At 38.2% G+C, this 23,305-nt stretch overlaps 2 pseudogenes; both read left to right on the top strand.

Annotated features, from left to right (window-relative positions):
* The window catches only part of Hdac1-ps11 (Histone deacetylase 1, pseudogene 11), a 34,542-nt pseudogene extending 15,663 nt beyond the window's left edge, over positions 1 to 18,879 (top strand).
* Positions 18,880 to 20,934: 2,055 nt separating this feature from the next.
* Rpl34-ps5 (ribosomal protein L34, pseudogene 5) lies at positions 20,935 to 21,331 on the top strand (annotated as a pseudogene).
* The last annotated feature ends 1,974 nt before the right edge of the window (positions 21,332 to 23,305 follow it).

Below are 23,305 nucleotides of genomic sequence, written 5' to 3'. Positions count from 1 at the left end.
TGAGTTGATTCAGTTGGTCTTCCTGTGGAGTTCCTATTAATTATCCTTCCTCCTATTCTTCCACAAGAGTATCTGAGCTCCACCCACTGTGGATGTCTGCATCTGTCTGAGTCAGTTGCTAGGTGGAGTGTCTTGTTTCTCTTTTAAATGACAGTTAACATTTCATCAAAAGAAGATTGTGTGGTTTGTCTTTCCCTTTCTTTCTTTCTTTCTTTCTTTCTTTCTTTCTTTCTTCCTTCCTTCCTTCCTTCCTTCCTTCCTTCCTTTCTTTCTTTCTTTCTTCATAAGATTGAGGTCCTTTGAAAATGCATGGCCCATGAGAATTGGCGCTTTCAGGAGGTGTGGTCTCTTTGGAAAAGGAGTAGGCTTTGAGGTCTCCTAGTGCTTAAGTTCTACCTAGTTTGGAACAGAGCCTCCACCTAGTTTATTTCAGATCAAGATGGCTCACTGGCTAAGAGCACTGACTGCTCTTCCAGAAGTCCTGAGTTCAATTCCCAGCAACCACATGTCATCTGTAATGGGATCCGATGCCCTCTTATGGTATGTCAAAAAAAAAAAGATACAGACTCTCAGCTCATTCTCCAGCAACATGCCTGTCTATATGCTGCCATGCTTCCCACCATGATAATGAACTAAACCTCTGAACCTGTAGACCAGCCTCAATAAATGTTTTCCTTTATAAGAGTTGCCTTGGTTATGTTGTCCCTTCACAGAAATGAAACACTTACTAAGACAAAGGCCTTGCAGAGAAAAATCTCAAAACCCACAAACCAGTCAAAATTGTAGTTATTGAGGAATTCTAAGTGACCTAAAGTTAACTTTATTCACTATAATCTTCAATTCCCCATCCAGGAGGCACACTAGTTTGCTATTTTTAATGTTTGAATAAAAAGGCTTCTTCTCTGGTTGGGCATGCTCAGGGAGGATGCTTTACTTTACAGTGGTGATGTTCACATACAAATGTGATGGATCTTCTCCAGCCTTGATTTATTTGCTGGGGAGACATTGCTTTGAGTTCTGTCTCCAGTGTTTTTTTTTTATTTCTTTCTTGCAATAAACTGAACTTCATGGTATTTCCTAAATGTAGCGACAGCTCTGTATTCAGCAAGGGGCAGAACACTATGCTTGGTGGCAATTGTTTGAAGAAGAATCCTGTCATCTCCTGTGGGTTGTGAGTTCACTGTGTAATGAAAGTCAATTGAATAGCTGATCCATTTATACAGTTTATATCACATAAAGCAATTATCTAGAAATCAAGAGCTAGAAACAGGTAAGAATTTCTAAGATAGGATTAAAAAAAAACTAGCAAGAGGAAAACTGTAAAAATAACTAAAATCAGTAGTGTCCCTACTTGATGTCAACTCCAATGCAGTGCCTGACTTTTTATTTTGTTTCATTTGCCATTTTCAATGCAGAAACATATTAGGAAATGAAGTTTTAAGGCATGTAAGGGCTAGTGAGATGGCTTGGTGGGTGAAGGTGCTTACAATGCAATCAGCTGAGTTAATTAGATCCTGCCATAGAAAATAAGTGATTCTTGAATACTGTCGTCAACTGAGCCCACAGTAAAACACACACAGACACACACACACACAGAGAGAGAGAGAGAGAGAGAGAGAGAGAGAGAGAGAGAGAGATGAGACAGAGACAGAGAGACAGAGACAGAGACACAGAGAGACTCATATGCAAAATACATGTCAAGTGTTTAAAACTGTCAGGCACAAATAGCAAAGTCCTTCCGGGGGCTTGAGTTTGAAATTTCTAACTATGGTCAAAACCATATGCTAGAATACTTTTGTGTCCAACAATCATTGAAGAAACTCCTTAAGTACCCCAATCTTCAGTTTTCACTTTTTCACAATATAAATCATAAAAAAATCAACTCTGGAAATGATTTAATTCATTCTCATCTCAATGAATTTGACTCTTAATTGCAAGTAATATCAACGATTCATACTAATAAGAAACAGTCGTATTTTAGATGGAGTATAATTGTGTGCTACCAAGGGGTTAACAGTATGGTACTTTCCCACTTTTCTGCTTTTCTTTGTACATTGAGCTCTTTATAGGGAACCATCAGATGGTGACTTCCTAGGGCCCCAGCCTTTACCAGAATGATAACTTCAGAGTGACCAAGGAAGGATTAAGTTACCATGTGACAAGGTATGGTGGCTTGCACCTGTAGTCACTGGAGTGAAGGTCTTATGGGGAAGATATTGGAGAATTACTATGTGCATCCAAGGTTAGCCTGGTCTATTTCTGTGGGAATTGTGGTTTATCTAAGCTGATCCTGAGCAGTAACCTGGTGTTAGTTACTGCAATGAGTCATGAATCACTGGGACTTTCTTGTCTCTCTTAATCAGTGAAGAACCCTCTGCTTCCAAAGATCAGCTTCAAAATGACATCAAGGTGTTACCAGGCAAAGTTCTATTAAGAGTGTGCCATGCTTCAAGCCATGGCGAAAGCTTGGGGTAAGTCATAGTCTGGGATAATTCGAAGGGATGACTGGATAAAGCTAATAGATTTTTGTCTTTCATCCTCCTTAGGCTTTTACTGCATGGCTTAAGCTATTCTTAGGTTAAGTCTGTTTTTCTAAAAAATAATCTGAATGAAATTATATGTAATATATACACATATGTATGAGTAGACACACATATATTTTAATAAAATTATATTAGTTTAGGTGATAATAATTCCCTCAAGAGCCATAGACTATCTAACGAAATTGCCAAAACCAGGTATGGAAAGTCATTTTCATGTTGTTGTTCAGACGGCTATAACAGTATTCCAAAGCAGTACAGGCTACTGCTCTTGCCCTTGGTTTCCTCTCAAAATTTGAAGGTAAGTTCTTATTGCTGAGTACACTGTATGTTTTGGACATAGAACTAAAAAGATTTGAGCTGGAAATGATCCAAAAGCCTCTTTCCCAAAGAACAGCTCTCTTGGTACCAGATAGTGATGCAAAGATATCCAAAGGAAGAAAATAATCAGTAGCTCTATGTAGGTGTGATTCTTACGAACAGCATTGACCATCAGGGTATGTTGTTACCAATGTATAAAAGTGGCATTAGCTGAATAATTGGACTCAAAATCTGCTTAAAATAAGTGGGAAATCATATCTAGTACTGTAAATCTAGCTAGTAAGGCCATAGCTCTTAGATGAAGACTTACTACTGCCATTTTCCTAACCCACTATAACTCCTAACTATATTCGAAATGCTTATGTTTTTATCAAAATTAAGTGTAAATCTCACCCCTCACCAGAGCAGTGCATTTTTGCACAGGAGACCATTACAGAAAGATAGAGCTGGCCAAATGTAAAGAAGAAATGACTCTGGTATGCCCATCCCCAGTTGTTACTTCTACAATATAGCTACTGCATCCAAGTCTCTGGAAACATAGCAAAGAAGATGGCAGAAAGAGCCTAAGAGCATGAGATTTTGCATTTAGTTATAACAGTGAAGATACACCCATGAATCTGATATAACATGTCTTCCTAAACAAGACCTAACAATAGTTGACATTCTAGTTTAAATGAGAGAAATCTTACAGAGCTCCACCCTAGATAAAGAAAAAAAAAAAACAACAGGTAATTAAGGAATTAGTTTTCCCTAGGGATCAGCTCCCTAACTCATTATTCAATATTGAGTGGTCAGTCCTAGAAACAGATTTACTCAGGCAACTGAACAGAGTTAGCAGGTTCTATTTATAGGCTGATTTGCTTATATGCATGTAACAGAATGATTATAGGAGAAAAACTTAAATGTTGTTTTTATGCTCCTGTTGTAATTGTCATCTCAGAGCTTACTGCTTCAATCTACTAACTTAGGCTAAGTCCTGGAAGCTTCTAGACTCCAGACAATCTAATATAGGCCCAAAATAATTTCCATCTCTGAGACTGATGAATAAGCTCACCCTTTCTAGCTCTTTCTGAACTCAGACCAGATGGTTCAACTCAGTTGTTCTAGCTCAAACTCCTTTCTAAGCTGACTGATTCAATCTGGCTTCTTTCAGCTTCTCACTGAATTGCTCTGCTTGGCCTCAAACTGACAGTTTGTTTTAATCTTCTAGCTCTTTCTTATTCTCTAGCATCAGTTGTCTTTGTTGACCTGCACTAAACTGCATGACATCATGAAAGAACTTAGCTTCACTCCACTGCACTCACTCCTCTTTTTTTTTTTTTTTGGATAGTGTTTTATTTACATTGCAGATGTTATCTCCTTTTCCACTTTCCCATCCACAATTCCCCTATCCTATCCCCCTTCCCAACTCCCTGCCCTGATATTCCCCTACACTGAGATATTGAGCCTGGGCAGGACCAAGGTCTTCTCCTCCCATTGGTACACAACAAGGCCATCCTCTGCTATACATGCAGCTGGAGCCATGTGTCATTCCATGTGTTCTCTTTGGATGGCAGACGAGAGTCCTGGGAGCTCTGGTTGGTTGGTATTGTTGTTCTTATGGGGTTGCAAAACTCTTCATTCAGCATCGTCAATCCTTTCTCTAACCCCTCCATTGGAGACCCCATTCTCAGTTCAATGATTGGTTGTGAGCATTCACGTATATATTTGTCAGGCTCTGGCAAAGCCTCTCATGAGACAGTTATATCAGGCTCCTGTCAGCATGCACTTCTTGGCATCAGCAAAATAGTCTGGGTTTGGTGACTGTATATGGGCTGAATCCCCAGATGAAGTCTCAGGATGGCCTTTCCTTCAGAAAGAAAGTTTCTGCTCCAAAATTTGTCTCTGTATTGCCTCCTGTGAATATTTTTGTTACCCCTTCTAAAAAGGACTGAAACATCTTTACTTTTTGGTCATCCTTCTTCTTGAGCTTTTGTGGAGTGTATCTTGGGTAACCTAAGCTTTTGGGCTAATATCCACTTACCAATGTGGGGTTTTTTTTTTGTGATTGGGATAACTCACACAGAATGATATTTTCTCGTTCCATCCATTTGCCTATGAATTTCATGAAGTCATTGTTTTTAATAGCTGAGTAGTACTCCATTGTGTAAATGTACCACATTTTCTGTATCCATTCCTCTGTTGAGGAATATCTGGTTTGTTTCCAGCCTCTGGCTATTATAAATAAGGCTGCTATGAACATAGTGGAGCATGTATCTTTGTTATATGTTGGAGGATCTTCAAGTGGGACTTCATAAAATTGCAAAGCTTCTATAGGGCAAAGGACAAAACAGCAACCAACAGATTGGGAAAAGATCTTTACAAATCCTACATCCAACAGCGTGCCAATATCCAATATATACAAAGAACTCAAGAAGTTAAACTCCATAGAATCAAATAACACTTTTAAAAAATGGAGTACAGAGCTAAATAAAGAATTCTGAACTGAGGATTATTGAGTGGCTAATAAGTGCCTAACAAAATGTTCAACATCCTTAGTCATCAGGGAAGTGCAAATCAAAACAACCCTGAGATCCTACCTCACAGCAGTAAGAATGGCTAAGATAAAAACTTAGGTGACACCAGATGCTGGTGAGGATGTGGAGAAAGAATAACACTCCTCCATTGTTGGTAGCATTGCAAGCTTGTACAACCATTCTGGAAATCAGTCTGGAGGTTCCTCAGAAAATTGGACATTGTACTACCTAAAGACCCAGCTATAACATTCCTGGGCATTTACCCAAAAGATGTTCCAACATATAACAAGGACATCTTCACTGCTCTTAAGTAGCTTCCCTTTCCTGTCTGTTTTCATGAGAGTTGGGCATATATGATCTTTGACTCATTCAGTCAAATCATTCTCTGATTTTTCACTTTTTCTTGCCCTCAGTTCACCTGCTTCCTTCTACAAACTAGTCCTACTTACATTGTTTGTGATTAAAGGTGTGTGCTAAAATCATGTCTATATTTCATCTAGAGTAGCCGTGTTGCTGAATTAAAATTTTTCTGGAGAGAAAGCCAGAGGTTGTTGTTGAGGAGTGTCAAACTTAAGAGGGATAGAAGGAAGGAAAGGAGAAGATAAATGATATAATAATATAACTATGACTTAATTACATAAAAATAAAATTCAATGAAAGATAAAGGTAAGCTGATAAAATGAAAAAAAATATGGTTTTTATCTTGGTGCTGGATGGTGTAGAATAACCACATGGTAGTAATTTAAGTCACACTTACCTAGTGAGTCTAACAAAATTTGAATACATAGGCTTGTAAATATTAGCAGCAAATTGAATCAATGAATTTTGATTTTCTGAGTTTTTAGAAGGTTCTTGACAGCAAAATGTAAATCTTTCAGAAATTGTAAAGGACAAATTATACACCTCAAAATGCAATACTTTAAACACTCTTATTTCTATTACAGATAAAATATTTAAAACATATCAAGCTTTACAGTATTAATACATATGCTTTACTATAGGTGTGTCATACTTCAGTAAAAAATACCTTTAAAATAAATGAGAATACCCTAAAAAATATGACTTCTGTATAAACACCACCTGGATCAAGACATGGAATATTACTAGAACTCAGAAGATGCCCTTCCAGGCTCTTTGATTAATACTGATATCACCCCTTGGAACATTTAGCCCTAAACAGAATGTCTCCATCAAATTCCTTCTTTCCTGAGTCTGGGAATCCAGAGGAAGAGGAGTAAAGAGTGGTATTTGCTCATGTATTGTAATTTCTAGTACAGGGTTTTAGGGGATTTTTTTCAGCATTACAACAAGAAAATTGTTTAATTTTCAAGGAAAAGAATAGAAGTGTAAAAAATTAGATACTAAGTAAAGTAGGCTAAGCACAGCAAAACAAATACCATATGATCTCTCTGGCATATGGATGTTAGATTTGAGTTTTTAAATTTCTATTTAAGTTGGAGTGAGTACCTATGGAGGAAATAAATCAATAAAGTCATGGAAGAGAAGGGAGAAATGGTTCTGGTGTGTGTCCTTATTTGCTGTCTATTGCTGTGATAAATCGCATGACCATAAGCAATTTTGAGTGGAAAGGAATTATTTTACTTTACAGTTTAAAATCCATCATAGAGGAAAGTTAGGGTAGGAATTCAAGGAAAGAACCGAGTGGCAGAAACTGAAAGAGATATCATGGAGAAATGTTGTTTAAAGGCTTCCTAAATTTATTTTCCTATGCAATCCAGAACCATTTAACAGGAATGACCCTGACTACAGTCAAAGGGATTGTCCATGATCAGCTAGAGTCCTAGGATAGATCCAAACATGCCTGGAAAAAAGTGAAGATATGAGACATGATTCCTGATGATATTTTGGTGATATGGTGCTAAACTCAAAGACATGTGTGAATGAGTGGGTATGTTTCTTGTGCTTTATCTTTGGTACTTCCCTTGCTTTGGTTTGTCCAATTTCAGTTCCAATGTGTTCATTTTTGTCTTATTCAATTTAATTTAATTTAAGTCTATCCCTTAGAGGACTGCTTCTTTTTTTCTTTTCTTTCCCCCCATCTTTATTAACTTGGGTATTTCTTATTTACATTTAGATTGTTATTCCCTTTCCCGGTTTCCAGGCCAATATCTCCCTAACTTCTCCCCTTCTATATGGGTGTTCCCCTCCCCATTCTCCCCCATTACCACCCTCCCCTAACAATAACGTTCACTGGGGGTTCAGTCTTGGCAGGACCAAGGGCTTCCCATTCCACTGGTGCTCTTACTAGAATATTCATTGCTACCTATGCAGTTGGAGCCCAGGGTCAGTCCATGTATAGTCTTTGGGTAGTGGCTTAGTCCCTGGAAGCTCTGGTTAGTTGCATTGTTGTTCATATGGGCTCTCAAGTCCCTTCAGCTCTTTCAGTCCTTTCTCTGATTCCTTCAACGGGGATCCCGTTCTCAGTTCAGTGGTTTGCTGCTGGCATTCGCCTATTTATTTGCTATATTCTGACTGTGTCTCTCAGGAGAGATCTACATCCGGTTCCTGTCAGCCTACACTCCTTTGCTTCATCCATCTTCTCTAGTTTGGTGGCTATATATGTATGGGCCACATGTGGGGCAGGCTCTGAATGGGTGCTCCTTCTGACTCTATTCTAAACTTTGCCTCCCTATTTCCTCCCAAGGGTATTCATGTTCCCCTTTTAGGAAGGAGTGAAGAATTCACATTTTGGTCATCCTTCTTGAGATTCAGGTATTCTGTGTATCTAGGGTAATTCAAGCATTTGGGATAATATCCACTTATCAATCAGTGCATACCATATGTGTTATTCTGTGATTGGGTTACCTCACTCAGGATGATATTTTCCAGTTCATACATTTGCCTATGGATTTCATAAAGTCATTGTTTTTGATAGCTGAGTAGTTTCCCATTGTGTAGCTGTACAACAATTCCTGTATCCATTCCTCTGTTGAAGGGCACTTGGGTTGTTTCCAGCTTCTGGCTATTATAAATAAGGCTGCTATGAACATAGTGGAGCATGTGTCTTTTTTATATGTTGGGGCATCTTTTGGGTATATGCCCAAGAGAAGTATAAGTGGGTCCTTAGGTAGTTCAATGTTCAATTTTTTGAGGTACCTGCAGACTGATTTTCAGAATGGTAGTACCAGTCTGCAATCCCACCAACAATGAAGGAGTGTTTGTCTTTCTCCAAATCCTGGCCAGCATCTGCTGTCACCAGAGTTTTTGATCTTAGCCATCCTGACTGAAGTGAGATGGAATATCAGGGTTGTTTTGCTGTGCATTTCCCTTATGACTAAAGATGTTGAACATTTCTTTAGGTGCTTCTCAGCCACTCAGCATTCCTCAGCTTTGAATTCTTTGTTTAGCTCTTAACCCCATGTTTTAATATGATCATTTGTCTCCCTGCAGTCTAACTTCTTGAGTTCTTTGTATATTTGGATATAAGCCCTCTATCTGTTATAGGATTGGTAAAGATCTTTTCCCAATCTGTTGGTTGCCATTTTGTCCCAAGAACAGTGTCCTTTGCCGTACAGAAGCTTTGCAGTTTTATGAGATCCCATTTGTCAATTCTTGATCTTAGAGCATAAGCCATTGGTGTTTTGTTCAGGAAATTTTCTCTGGTGCCCATGTGTTCAAGATTCTTCCTCACTTTTTCTTCTATTAGTTTGAGTGTATCTGGGTTAATGTGGAAGTCCTTGATCCACTTAGACTTAAGCTTTGTACAGAGTGATAAGAATGGATCGATCTGCATTCTTCTACATGTTGACCTCGAGTTGAACCAGCACCATTTGCTGAAAATGCTATCTTTTTTCCATTTGATGGTTTTGGCTCCTTTGTCAAAAATAAAGTGATCATAGGTGTGTGGGTTCACTTTTGGGTCTTCAATTCTATTCCACTGGTGTATCTGTCTGTCTCTATACCAATACCATGCAGTTTTTATCACTATTGCTCTGTAATACTGCTTGAGTTCAGGGATAGTGATTCCCCTAGAAGTTCTTTAAGGTTGAGGATAGTTTTAGCTACTCTGGGTTTTTTGTTATTCCAGATGAATTTGCAAATTGTTCTGTCTAACTCTCTGAAGAAATGGATTGGTATTTTGATGGGGATTGCATTGAATCTGTAGCTCTCTTTTGGTAAAATGTCCATTTTTACTATATAAATCCTGCCAATCGATGAGCATGGGAGATCTTCCCATCTTCTGAGATTTTCTTCAGTTTCTTTCTTCAGAGGCTTGAAATTCTTTTTTTTTTATTAACTTGAGCATTTCTTATATACATTTCAAGTGTTATTCCCTTTCCCGGTTTCCTGGCAAACATCCCCCTCCCCCCTCCCCTTCTTTATGGTCGTTCCCCTCCGCATCCTCCCCCCCTTGCCGCCCTCCCCCCAACAATCTAGTTCACTGGGGGTTCAGTCTTAGCAGGACCTAGGGTTTCCCCTTCCACTGGTGCTCTTACTAGGATATTTATTGCTACCTATGAGGTCAGAGTCCAGGGTCAGTCCATGTATAGTCTTTAGGTAGTGGCTTAGTCCCTGGAAGCTCTGGTTGCTTGGCATTGTTGTACCTATGGGGTCTCAAGCCCCTTCAAGCTCTTCCAGTTCTTTCTCTGATTCCTTCAACGGGGGTCCTATTCTCAATTCAGTGGTTTGCTGCTGGCATACGCCTCTGTGTTTGCTGTATTCTGACTGTGTCTCTCGGGAGAGATCTACATCCGTCTCCTGTTGGCCTGCACTTCTTTGCTTCATCCATCTTGTCTAATTGGATTGAAATTCTTATCATACAGTTCTTTCACTTGCTTGTAGAGTCACACCGAAGTATTTTATAATATTTGGGACTATTATGTAGTGTGTCTTTTCCCTAATTTCTTTCTCTGCTTTCTTCTCTTTCATGTAGAGGAGGGCTACTGATTTGTTTGAATCAATTTTATATGCAGTCACATTGCTGAAGTTGTTTATCAGCTTTAGTAGTTCTCTGGTGGAACTTTTGCTATCACTTAAGTATACTATCATATCATCTCATATCATCTGCAAATAGTGATATATTGACTTCTTCCTTTCCAATCCGTATCCCTTTGATCTCCTTTTGTTGTCTGAATTCTCTGGCTAGAACTAAGAATTATATTGAATAAGTACAGAGAAAGTGGGCTGTCTTGTCTAGTCCCTGATTTTAGTGAGATTGCTTCAAGTTTCTGTCCATTTAGTTTAATGTTAGCTACTGGTTTGCTGTATATGACTATTACTATGATTAGGTATGGGACTTGAATTCCTATTTTTTCCAGGACTTTTATCATGAAGGGGTGTTGTATCTTGTCAAATGCTTTCTCAGCATCTAATGAAATGATCATGTGGTTTTTATCTTTCAGTTTATATAGTGGATTATGTTGATGGTTTTCCATATATTAAACCATCCTTGCATGCCTGAGATGAAGCCTACATGATCATGATGGATGATTGTTTTGATGTGCTCTTGTATTTGGTTTGCAAGATTTTTACTGAGTGTCTTTGGTATAAGAGTAATTGTGGCTTCATAGAAGGAATTCGGTAGTGCTCCATCTGTTTCAATTTTGTGGAAAAGATTGGATAGGATTGTTATGAGTTCTTCTGTGGAAGTCTGATAGAATTCTGCACTGGACCTATCTGGACCTGGACTCTTTTTGGTTGGGAGACCTTTAATGACTGCTTCTTTTTCTTTAGGAGTTATGGGGTTGTTTAAATGGTTTATCTGTTCCTGATTTAACTTTAGTACCTGGTATCTGTCTAGGAAATTGTCCATTTCCTCCAGATTTTCAAGTTTTGTTGGATATAGACTTTTGTAGTAGGATCTGATGATTTTTTCATTTTCCTCCGATTCTGTAGTTATGCCTCCCTTTTCATTTCTGATATTTTTAATTTGGACACACTCTCTGTGTCCTCTGTTTAGTCTCCCTAAGGTTTTCTATGTTGTTGATTTTCTCAAAGAACCAACTTTTGGTTCTGTTGATTCTTTGTATAGTCCTTTTTGTTTCTACTTGGTTGATTTCAGCTCTGAGTTTGATCATTTCCTGCCTTCTATTCCTCCTGGGTGTATTTGCTTCTTTTTGTTCTAGAGCTTTTAGGTATGCTGTCAAGCTGCTGATATATGCTCTCTCCTGTTTCTTTCTGCAGGCACTCAGAGCTATGAGTTTTCCTCTTAATACAGCTTTCATTAAGTTTGGGTATGTTATACTTTCATTTTCATTAAATTCTAAGAAGTCTTTAATTTCTTTCTTTATTTCTTCCTTGACCAGGTTATCATTCAGTAGATCATTGTTCAACTTCCATGTATATGTGGGTGTTCTTCCCTTATTTTTATGGAAGATCAGCTTTAGCCTGTGGTGCTTTGATAGGACACATGGGATTATTTCTATCTTTCTGTATCTGTTGAGACCTGTTTTATGACCAATTATATGGTCAATTGTGGAGAAAGTACCATGAGGTTGTGAGAAGAAGGTATATCCTTTTGTTTTAGGATAGAATGTTCTATAAATATCTGTTAAGTACTTTTGGTTCATGACTTCTCTTAGTCTGTCTATGTCTCTATTTAATTTCCGATTCCCTGATCTGTCCATTCATGATAGTGGGTTGTTGAAATCTCCTACTATTATTGTGTGAGGGGCAATGCATGCTTTGAGCTTTAGTAAGGTTTCTTTTATGTATGTAGGTGCCCTTGTATTTGGAGCATAGATATTTAAAATTGAGAGTTCCTCTTGGTGGATTTTTCCTTTCTTGAATATGAAGTGTTCTTCCTTATCTTTTTTGATGACTTTTGGTTGAAAATTGATTTTAGTCGATATTAGAATAGCTATTCCAGCTTTCTTCTTCAGACCATTTGTTTGGAAAGTTGTTTTCCAGCCTTTCACTCTGAGGTAATGTCTGTCTTTGTATCTGAGGTGTGTTTCCTGTAGGCAGCAGAATGCAGGGTCCTCATTGCATATCCAGTTTTTTTAATCTGTGTCTTTTTATTGGGGAATTGAGTCCATTGATGATGAGAGATACTAAGGAATAGTGATTATTGCTTCCTGTTATATTCATATTTGGATATGAGATTATGTTTGTGTGCTTTTCTTCTCTTTGTTTTGTTGCAAGACAATTAGTTTCTTGCTTTTTCTAGGGTGTAACTTACCTCCTTATGTTGAACTTTACCATTTGTTATCCTTTGTAGTGCTGGATTTGTAGAAAGGTATTGTGTAAATTTGGTTTTGTCATGGAATATCTTGGTTTCTCCATCTATGTTAATTGAGATTTTTGCTGGATACAGTAACCTGGGCTGGCATTTGTGTTCTCTTAAGGTCTGTATGACATCTGTCCAGGATCTTCTGGCTTTCATAGTCTCTGGTGAGAAGTTTAGTGTAATTCTGATAGGTCTGACTTCATATGTTATTTGACATTTTCCCCTTACTGCTTTTAGTATTCTTTCTTTATTTTGTGCACTTGCTGTTTTGACTATTATGTGACGGGAGTAGTTTCTTTTCTGGCTCAATCTATTTGGAGTTCTGGAGGCTTCTTGTATGTTTATGGGCATATCTTTCTTTAGGTTATGGAAGTTTCCTTCTATGATTTTGTTGAAGATATTTACTGGTCCTTTGAGCTGGGAGTCTTCACTCTCTTCTATACCTATTATCCTTAGGTTTGATCTTCTCATTGTGTCCCAGATTTCCTCTATGTTTTGAACCATAGCTTTTTCCATTTTTCATTATCTTTAACAGTTTTGTCGATAATTTCTATGGAGTCTTCTTCTCCTGAGATTCTCTCTTCTATCTCTTGTTTCCTGTTGGTGATGCTTGTATCTACGGCTCCTTGTCTCTTCCTTTGGTTTTCTATATCCAGGATTGTGTCCCTCTTTGCTTCGTTTATTGCTTTTATTTCCATTTTTAATTCTTTCACCTGTTTGATTGTGTTTTCCTGGAATTCTTTCAGGGATTTTTATGATTCTTCTCTATAGGCTTCTACTTGTTTATTTATGTTTTCCTGCATTTCTCTAAGGTAATTCTTTATGTCTTTCTTGAAGTCCTCCATCATGATGATCAAATATGATTTAAAATCAAGATCTTGCTTTTCTGGTGTGTTTGGATATTCAGTGTTTGCTTTGGTGAAAGCATTGGGCTCCGATGATGTCATGTTGTCTTGGTTTCTGTTCCACTTGCCTCTCAGCATCAGGTTGTCTCTCATGTTACCTTGTTCTCCTATTTCTGGCAGTGGCTAGACCGTGCTATAGGCCTGTGTGTTAGGAGTGCTGTGCACCTGTTTTCCTGTTTCCTTTCAGTCAGTTATGTGAACAGAGTGTTCTGTTTTCAGGCATGTAGTCTTTCCTGTCTACTGGTCTTCAGCTGTTCCTGTGGGTACATGTCTTGAGTCCACCAGGCAGGTCACTTGGAGCAGAAAAGTTGGTCTTAACCTCTGTTCTTGGGCCTGAAGTTTCTCCTCGGGTGCTGTGTTTCAGCTCTCTGTGAGGGCAGCAACCAGGAGTTCCTGCCCCACCTTTTCTCGGGCCCCTGTGCACAGGAGTCCCAGATGGTGTTATGTGCTTTCCTCTAGAGTCAGAAATGTAGGCAGAGTGTAGTCTCTTCTGGCTTCCCAGGCGTGTCTGCCCCTCTGAAGGTTTGGCTCTCCCTCCCATGGGATTTGGGTGCAGGGAGCTGCTGCCTGGATCCCTTCAGATTCGGGCGGTGTCTGGACCTCAGGGGACCTGCTGCTTGAGTGCCCCTATATTCCTGTTCCCAGAGGCCATATATAATTTCCTCTGGGCCAGGGATGTGGGCAAGGGTGGGCAGTCTCAAGAGTGCCCACCTGTCTGGGCGGTGAACTCTCTCTCTCACGGGGTTTTTGACTGCTTATTTTTTAACAAGAGATGGAAATGGCATGTATTCTGATAGGAAGAATATATGAGGAATAGATCAAGGAGAGACCATAATCAAGATATATTATATGAGAAAAAAGCATTTACAGTAAAACTAAAATACTGATATCTCCAAAGATGGAGGCCAATTCCCAATTTTTTCCATGTGTTTATTCTTCATTTATATGAGGTCTTATTCTATGTAATATTTTGTCTGCCTTTGAAGAGATATATCACAATATTTTTTATCTTTATTTTGCTGTTAAACATCATACTAGTTAAGTACTATCATGTTAATATCTATTAGTTCATACTATCAAATTGTATGACTTTGATTCAGTTTATAAATCTGCTCTGCAGTTCATGGCTATTAGCATTTCTTTTCATGTACAAAAATTGAAATTAAAGCTGCTATCAATCTTCAAGGTAAGCCCTTTTGTTGTCATGTAACATTATGTTCTTTGGAGAGATGTTCAGCAAAGGAATATCTGGAGCATTGGTATATGGATGATATATATTTGAGTGTTTAAACAGATGATTGACACAATATCACATGTTAGAAGGTTGCTCCAAGGGAGAGGCAGAGGAGGGCAGAAGTTAGATGTTCTGGAGTGAACTCAAGTTCCTAACTGAGAAAGGTCCCAAGGCTGCCTGGAAAATCAACTACAAATCAGGATCATGAAACACACAACCCTCCACAGAAGTAAGATAAAAGTGAAGATGAAGAAATCTCACTGTAAATTTCTTTCTGGATTCCTGCTGTGAAGGCCAATGACACTTGTCAGGAGGGTGCAAAATGCATATGGCACTAAGTTTCATGCGAAGAATTGAGCAGTGGGGAGCTTAAGCCTGCCTGCTTTCTCAGTTGTCCTCCCTTCCCTAAAATCTCTTCTCATTGCTATCTTTATGTACCAGCTAAAACCTCAAGAAAGTCTTGCCAGCCTCTGTTTGACCTTTGCCAAGGCCCTTGCAAAGAACACAGGTTATAGAAGAGCAACAGAACATAATCACCAAAAGCTCTCTGTAACTCTGCAGATGGGAACTCCTTTCACAGTGATTTACCAGTTTGTTTTTAGAGTTTCACTCTCACTATTTAGTCCAGGCTGGCCTCACATTGTACAGTTCCTCTTGCTTCAGTTCTGAGCACTAGGACTTCACAAGGTCACCACCATGCCCAGCTGAAAGCCTACATTTTGACCTCCATTTGTTCATCCACTGTACTTCTCTTCTCAGTTCCCTTAAATCCAGTGGGGGAAAAGCATATGTAGTAGTTGATAAATTCAAACCTCAGCAACATAGGAAACTCTCCTTTTGCTCTTAGTGTGTACCTACTAAGCCAAATGAAACAGTTTCTCATCTCCAGAAAAATCAAGTTAATTTTTATGCAACAAACTCTAACAATAGCATTCTATCCAGGTATTTATGAACACACACACACACACACACACACACACACACACACACACACACACACATTCACGAGACAAAGAATTAAAGGTGAATACAACTCACTGAAAAATAGCCCTGGCACTGAAAGCTTTGAACTTTCAGTACAGATATTTGAAGCTAAATCATCTGAGACACTGAGTTAATGAAAAGGCAAAACTTTCTAAAATAACTGCATTTCAACATGGTTCCTGTCACTAAGTTTTATCTTTGCAAGCAATTGAAGTTAGTTTTCCTTAGATGACAGAGGGCAACCCATGTTAAAAGGACATGGAAAAAACAACAGTTTACAACCCATGGCCATAACATCCTTTGTTCTTTGGCACCAAGCGTTGTGAGAAAGGAATTTTTCAGAACATTGTACATGTTGTTGGTATATAAGAATATAGGGCAGATCACTGTAAGCAAAGTTTCTAATGTGCATGTATTCTTGCTTTGCATTAAGAGAAGCAATGATCATTTGCTACTTAGTTATCCAGCAATTGGACAAATCGTACAACAAAGAATAAAACAACAGGAAAATGTAATAGTGCACTGCTTTCTTTGCTTAACATTACATCAGATAATTGTTTTAACAATTATTTTCAAACCATAAGTACCTGGCTAGCATAACATCAACTTGAACAAATGCATAAACATGTACACACACACACACACACACACACACACACACACACACACACATCAGTTTGAAAGTCAGGTCATCAACTCCATATTGAAGAGAAGGCCTGTATTTAAGAAATGATTAAGTAGTGAGGATGAAACCCTCGAGAATGTTATTAGATCCCTTAGAATAAGTATCTAAAAGAGATTCCTGATATTTCCTTCATATCATAACAAAATCAGAACACGGCCTTCTATGATATAGAAGAGGGGCCTTATATGAACCACATCATGATGATACACCAAACGCAGGATTCTTACTTTCAGAAGAGAAGCAATTAGTTTTTTTGTTTGTTTGTCTATGTGCCACCCAGCTTATGGTACTTTGTTATAGCTGTTTGCAGTGAATAGAAAAGTAGCATTAATTTTTTCTCTTCTGTACAAAAGGATAATGACATTTTTATTCAAAACACTCATGTGTACACACAGAGAATACCAGAAAAACCTTGCCTCAAAAGTGTTTCAACCTGTTTACCCCCTTGTAGCTGCATATAAATTATCTTCCATTACCCTTTAAAATTTCATTATTTTCTACATTTTATAATATAGACACTGTACCTTCAAAGTTAGTGGACCGTGGATTAATAAAGTAAAATAAAAACAATTTATAGTATCTAAATATAATTATATTTTTGTTCGTGGTAAAATATACATTGGTGTTGTTATGAATAAGCCTTCATTGCACACAAGTAATTCGTCACAGGAATGATCCTAAACCTACCTGTCAGATGTCCTCCTAGTGTCTGTCAGATGTCCTCCTAGGGCCTGTCAGATGCCTTCCTAGTGCCTGTCAGATATCCTCCTAGTCCTTTCAGATGTCCTCCTAGTAGCTGCTGATCTGTTGCCTGTGCTGCTCTTTTCCGTAATCATAACAGAGGGGCTCTCCACTAGAGGCAGCTCCTATTCTCTCATTTAGGAATCTGTGTACCACTGGGGAAGTGAATTTGTTGTAAACCACATGTGACAATGTCTGAAGGGTTTGCAGGAGCAGGCTGCCATGTCGTATTGCTATGGATGTCTGTGGCAGAGGGTTGATTTCACAGTGCTCCTCTCTGAAATGCGGACTGCCATGCCAAGTTTGAGTGTTTCTTTCATGTAAACTCTGCTGCTGTACTCATGATTCGATTCAGAATTTTATTTTCTTGACTTACTTTTTATTTGCAAAATTTGTCAGCTATAAAGAATTTGCTCAACTAAAAATTAGAAATTATACATGCAGGGATTTTTTTCAGGAACCACATTTTTCATTTTTGTCTATTTCTGTAAAATAATAATTCTAAAATATGGAACGTATTTTTGTGTTATTGTCATTTTTACTTTACAGACATGGTAGGCTATAAGCTAAGATTTGAGTTTTAGTTTCTGAGACATATCCATATTTCAAATTGCTGATGATATCACATAATACTCTGCTGTACCACATTTATTTATCCTCCCCCTTACTGGTAGATTCTTCCATTTTCTTCCACATTTCTTTCCCAGGAAATGCACGAAGAAGCATCTGAACATATGATAACAAAGCCAGAGTTCCAAACCAGTGTTCCTCAGAATGTCGACCCAGGAGTGGGATGACTGGGTCCAGGAAGTACATGTAGTATTTTCAGTAAATTTTGCAAAAATCTTTTCTAGAATGACTGTTGAGGAGTTAATGGTTTTTAGAATTGTGGCTGTTTCCTCATTCAGAAGAGACTATTTTTTTCAAAATATGTTTAGTGAACTTTAATATGTCCCTTGGGATACGTTAATGGGAGTATAATGAGCAGAGAAAGAAACATTGGAGAAATGGAATGAAATTGTTTTTCCTGCTAAAGGCAAAGGTTTTTCATTTTGGCAAGGGAAATTTGTGCACAGCAAAGACTTTAGGGAAAAGTATTATGTCAGAGTACTCTTTCTCTCCTGTCTCCCTGTCTCCCTGTCTCCCTGCCTCTGTCTCTGTCTCTGTCTGTCTCTCTCTCTCTCTCTCTCTCTCTCTCTGTGTATGTGTGTGTGTATGTGTGTGTGTTGTGTAGTGTGTGTGTGTGTGTGTGTGTGTGTGTGTGGTGTGTAATATGCGTGTGTATGAAACTCAGAAAGAGATTAAGGTACAAAGGGAGATTACACTTGGGGCGGTAGAAGTGAAGGCAAGAAGGCTACAGTTGACAAGAGAAAGCATTTGTTTTTCTTCTGTTGTACATGTGATGATCAGATTCAGTGTTAACTTGCTTAGCACCAACTGAGGAGGGAGAATCCACTGAGGAATCATTCTAACTGCATTAATTGTTGTGGCAAGACCCCGCCCCATGTGGTCAGCATGGGTAGCAGCCCAGATAAAAAGGGTCATAGCAGAAGGAAATTTTCCACCTCTTTGTTCACTCTGAAGCATGTTACTGATGATGACTGTGACTCCAAAATCAAAATTCGTGTCTTCCAGCAGCTCCTCAGGAACTCCTTAGGGTTTCTGCCCAACATTGAGGATTCCAAATCACCCAGCCCACAGCCTGAGCAACTACTGGATTCTCAGCCCCTTGGGTATGATTCAGATGTTACAATTTTAAAGTAAACTGATTTAATAATAAATTTCGAATAATAATCAACAGTTATAGCAGGCCATTACATCATTCTCATTCTCTGGAGAACTCTGACAAATGCAACAATTCTACCCTTAGCTTCACTTGATTACCACAATGCACTGGAGCATTTCTGTTGAGCCTCTCAATCTCTAAAGTTGAGTTGTTTGTATCTCATGGATACTTGCCTGGATTTCATCCCCAGGGAAGAAGGTAGAAAGGGAATTAGCCCATACTAATGAATAATTGTATTGGCTATATGGGTGAGCACATCATTAGCATATAACTTTCTGCCCAAAGCTGACTTTGTCAGTGGCACAATCACATGCTAAGAAGCCTCCATTTCAGCTAGAGCAATTAAAGAAGGCATGGTATTTTGAGAGGTCAACGTTTTGAAATAACAAGCTTGTAAGTAACAGAATTTTATATTGTGATGGGCTTAAATAATGTATCATAATGAATATTAGTACATGCATCAGAAAAACCTAGTTGAAAAATCAAACTTTCTGTTTGCAATTGTCTGTAAATAATACTGGTCTGTGCCTGGTACCAAGCAACACTGGCAGCTTCCATGCTTATATTCTCTCAGGTTCAAGAGCCAATGAAAGTACTGCAAACCCATCTCTCAGAAATTTCAGCAAATGTTTCATTTTATTTCCTTATTCATAGGCTAGAAATTCTTTTGAGTGTCAACTATATAATTGATATCCCGTGAATTTCTTGTTTACAAGGCTAATCTAAAGCCATGAAATGCATCCAAAAATTATATGAAATACTTTGGCTACAAAAGGGAAACCAAACCTAACTGTGTCAAATGTGTACAAATGCCAAGCAACTCCCTGAGGACTACCACAATTTCACTCTTCCAAAAGATATGCCCATAATTCTCACTGGAACAGATCAAACTGATGCTCTAGAAAATACCACAGAGGTATTCAAAGATGCAGGGATATATCTTTCACTCTGGACACACATCTAAGTTTATCATGGACAACTTGTCCATGGAAGATTATATTAATACCTCAAAAGAACATTAATGCTTTAATATTCTGCCTTCTTTCTCCTCCTCCTCTTCTTCAGTTCATATTATCGTGTAATTAAAAGAGCTTCAGCATCCAAAATTGATTCATCACTAAATGCAATCACAAATATCTTCCATATGTCTTTTTACAGGAAGTCCTATATTTTATACCAAGGAAATAGGAAGAGTAATGAGTGTCCTGGTTGTTTTAACATTTCCAATTTAATTTAGGAATCATTGAAAAGAAAGTCATTTATTGTCCACAGAAGTCCACAGCCAGGAAATATTAGATGCCATTAAAAAGCCTTTTGCATGCACAAGATTATGTTTTCTGCACTGAAAATTACGTTGCCTAAAGCTAAATGCAAAATGCACAATCACAATCTCCTTCTGTTTCTCCCAACAGCTGGCTCATAGAGAACGTTGCCTGCATTGTCTTTACTACTATTAGAATGTAAACTGCAAAGGAAATACAATAAGCTATATTTTCACTTTCTAACTTGAAAACATTTTTAGGAAATTTAACCTAGAATATTAAAATTACTGTGCTTTGCAAGCAATTGTTTTGTGATTTAGTTTTAAGACTCTTATGTAAATACTAAATTAAATTAAATAGGAATTTATACTTTACCCTTTAAAGTATTGGCTGCTACAAGACAGTAGCCATAAGGCTCAACACCAGACTGTCTATATAAAGTGTTGATGAATCCTTGTATATTGTCTTTATAAACTGGTTCCTTATTGTGCTATAGACTTAGCATGCAAGGTCATTCTTTATTTCTTTTCTTTACATACTATTAAGTTTGAGTATATGTTTCAATTGAAAATGACTTACTTGTTGAAAGCATAAATGCTGCCCGATTCAGTGGAAACTACTTTTCCTGCACAATCTGGTGTAGGAACAATTCATCTCTCTTTGCAAGCCCAAACCCGAGATTAATACTTTGGCAGCAAATAGGACATGATCTTCACTGTATATAAATTGATTAAGGCAGTTACATTACATTTGACCTTTGAACTCATCGGCTCTTCCTTTTCCTCTTCTGGGGACAGTACTTAGAGGCACTCAGGATGGTCCAGCATTTGACATACTGTTGCAGGCTTTCCTATAATACAGCCTGTAACAAAACTAGGCTGCCTGGAACCCTTGGCAACAGGATTGTTTACCTTTACACCAAGAAGGTTGGGAAAGCACCTAAATCTGCATGTGGCCTACATCCAGGCAGACTGTGAGGGGTTCCTGCTGTGAGACCCAAGTCCTTATGAGATTCTCTAAGACAAAGAAGCACATTATCAGGGCCTATGGTGGCTCTATGTGTGCCAAGAGTGTCCATGACAGGATCAAGTGGGGTTTTCTTGTTGAGGAACAGAAAATCGTTGTGAAAGTGTTGAAGGCACAAGCACAGAGTCAGAAAGCAAAATAAATATGCAACTTTTTTAAGTAATAAAAATCAAGACTCGGTCTATGGAAAAATTGATTAAATGTGTTTGTAGACTGATCAATACATATAAAAGCTAACTTAGTGATGGCTGGTAGAGGCTAAAACTCAATGTTATTTAGTATGTAATATTGTGGCAGATCTGCTGAGAAATAGTTTGCATACAATACTGTCAGATGTGGGGGTGGGTAATAGATGAGACAGTGTGGGCAGCACATCAGCCACACATCTGGCACAAAATAAACTATCCAGTAGTGTCCCCATGTTTTCTTATTTCCTTCACATCTGGCAAAAAATAAACTATCCTGTAGTGTCCCCATGTTTTCTTATTTCCTTTTCTAGTTTGCAGATGAGGAAATATGGCCATACAAGTTACATAACTTGACCAAATTTGCCAAAAGTTACTCAATGGTAGAATTTGTTTATTTGGTTTGAAAGTCTACATTATTTCAATCAAACAGTGTAATGAACATAGTAACTTTTAAATACTTGGTTTTAAGGTTCAAAAGAAGAGTATTTTTCTAACAGATATCTCCAGTCAGCCTAGAAACTACCCTATCCTTTATAAAATGCTTTAGCATTTAAATTTGACTAGGGTGATAGGAAGAGGTGATAGGGAAAGGGTCTCATGACAGAGTATCTGTCTCACTCTGTAGTACGTGATGCTAAAATGTGTCCTCTTTAGCTTAGGGTTTAGGGTCTCCCAAGTGTCAATCATTGTCTTGTGTCTGCCCCCTGTGTGATGCTTGGATGTCAATACATACATGCCTTAATGCATAAATTAAGATTCATCTTAGCCACACGGTCTTGAAGATTTTACTGATAAGCCTATCTCATTACTACAACTCATTATCATGCAAATATTACATTTTTAAAGCTCATAGAAATTAAAACGTGTTCCCTTTCCTTAGATTTTGTTGGCTGGTGTCATATTATTTGTTGACATGACTCAACTGTAGTTTAATGCACATTGCTTACCATTAATTTCAGAGCAACATCTGAAATGGGCATAGGCCTTATAGAATCTACTTCAGTAGAGAATTTTAACCAGTTGCAAAGATAAAGTCACAATAGAAGTGCAATTACAATGTTATGAGTATAGAGCGTAGAACCTGAGTACTTATAGCTTCCTCATTAGCTCAGGCAATCCTGTAGAATGTGTAGATCCTATGCCTTTTGTGAATAAAAGCTAGTGCAGGATGTTGTACTAAAAGTGTTAGTGAGCAAGGTCTGGATGTAAACCAGCTTTTTTTTCTACTGACTAAGCTTGGCTATCTTGATGTGGCCAAGAAAGAGCTTAAGTGAAAAAACCACCAAAGCAGGTATCTCTAGGGTCTTGATGCTCTTCTCTTAGAATTTTTGAAAATAAAAGTAATCTATACTGTCAGGAAGTAGGTTGATTATTTCAGAAGAATGGGCAGAGGAGTGGATGGATTGCACAGATAACATAGGTAGCGTTATAGAATTATTGGTCACCTTAAGTATCGGGATGGTTTCAAAGCCCCTGATTTATGTCCAAACAGATCAAATTATGCAATTAGACTGTGAATTTCAGTATCAGGTTTTAACTGTAACTCAATGAAATTATATAAAGCCAAGAAGAACAAAAGTAAAATTACTTTCCAGAGTGAACTTGTCCTAAATCTATCATATCCACTTCCAGAATTCTGTTAAGTTCTCAAAAAGTGCTAAAAGAACTGGTGCCCTACACACCTGCAGGGACAGCGGTTAGATAAGCTGTGCAATGCTGGACAGAGAACATGAAGCTGCAGGTCTCACATGGAAAGTTTGATTGGTAGAGGTGACCTCTAAGGGGGTAAGAGGGTAGAAGAAAGGAAGGAGGTGTGGGTCGGGGTAGGAGTCTTTTATCTAGGCCATGACACATGTGATGCAAGAGCAAAGGGATGTGCAACGGATGCTATGACAATAGTGCTGTCACCTAGATATGATGTGCATTGT

Source organism: Rattus norvegicus, chromosome 2 (assembly GCF_036323735.1).
Source record: "Rattus norvegicus strain BN/NHsdMcwi chromosome 2, GRCr8, whole genome shotgun sequence".
Classification (NCBI taxonomy): domain Eukaryota; kingdom Metazoa; phylum Chordata; class Mammalia; order Rodentia; family Muridae; genus Rattus; species Rattus norvegicus.
This window is presented reverse-complemented; position numbering and strand designations above follow the sequence as displayed.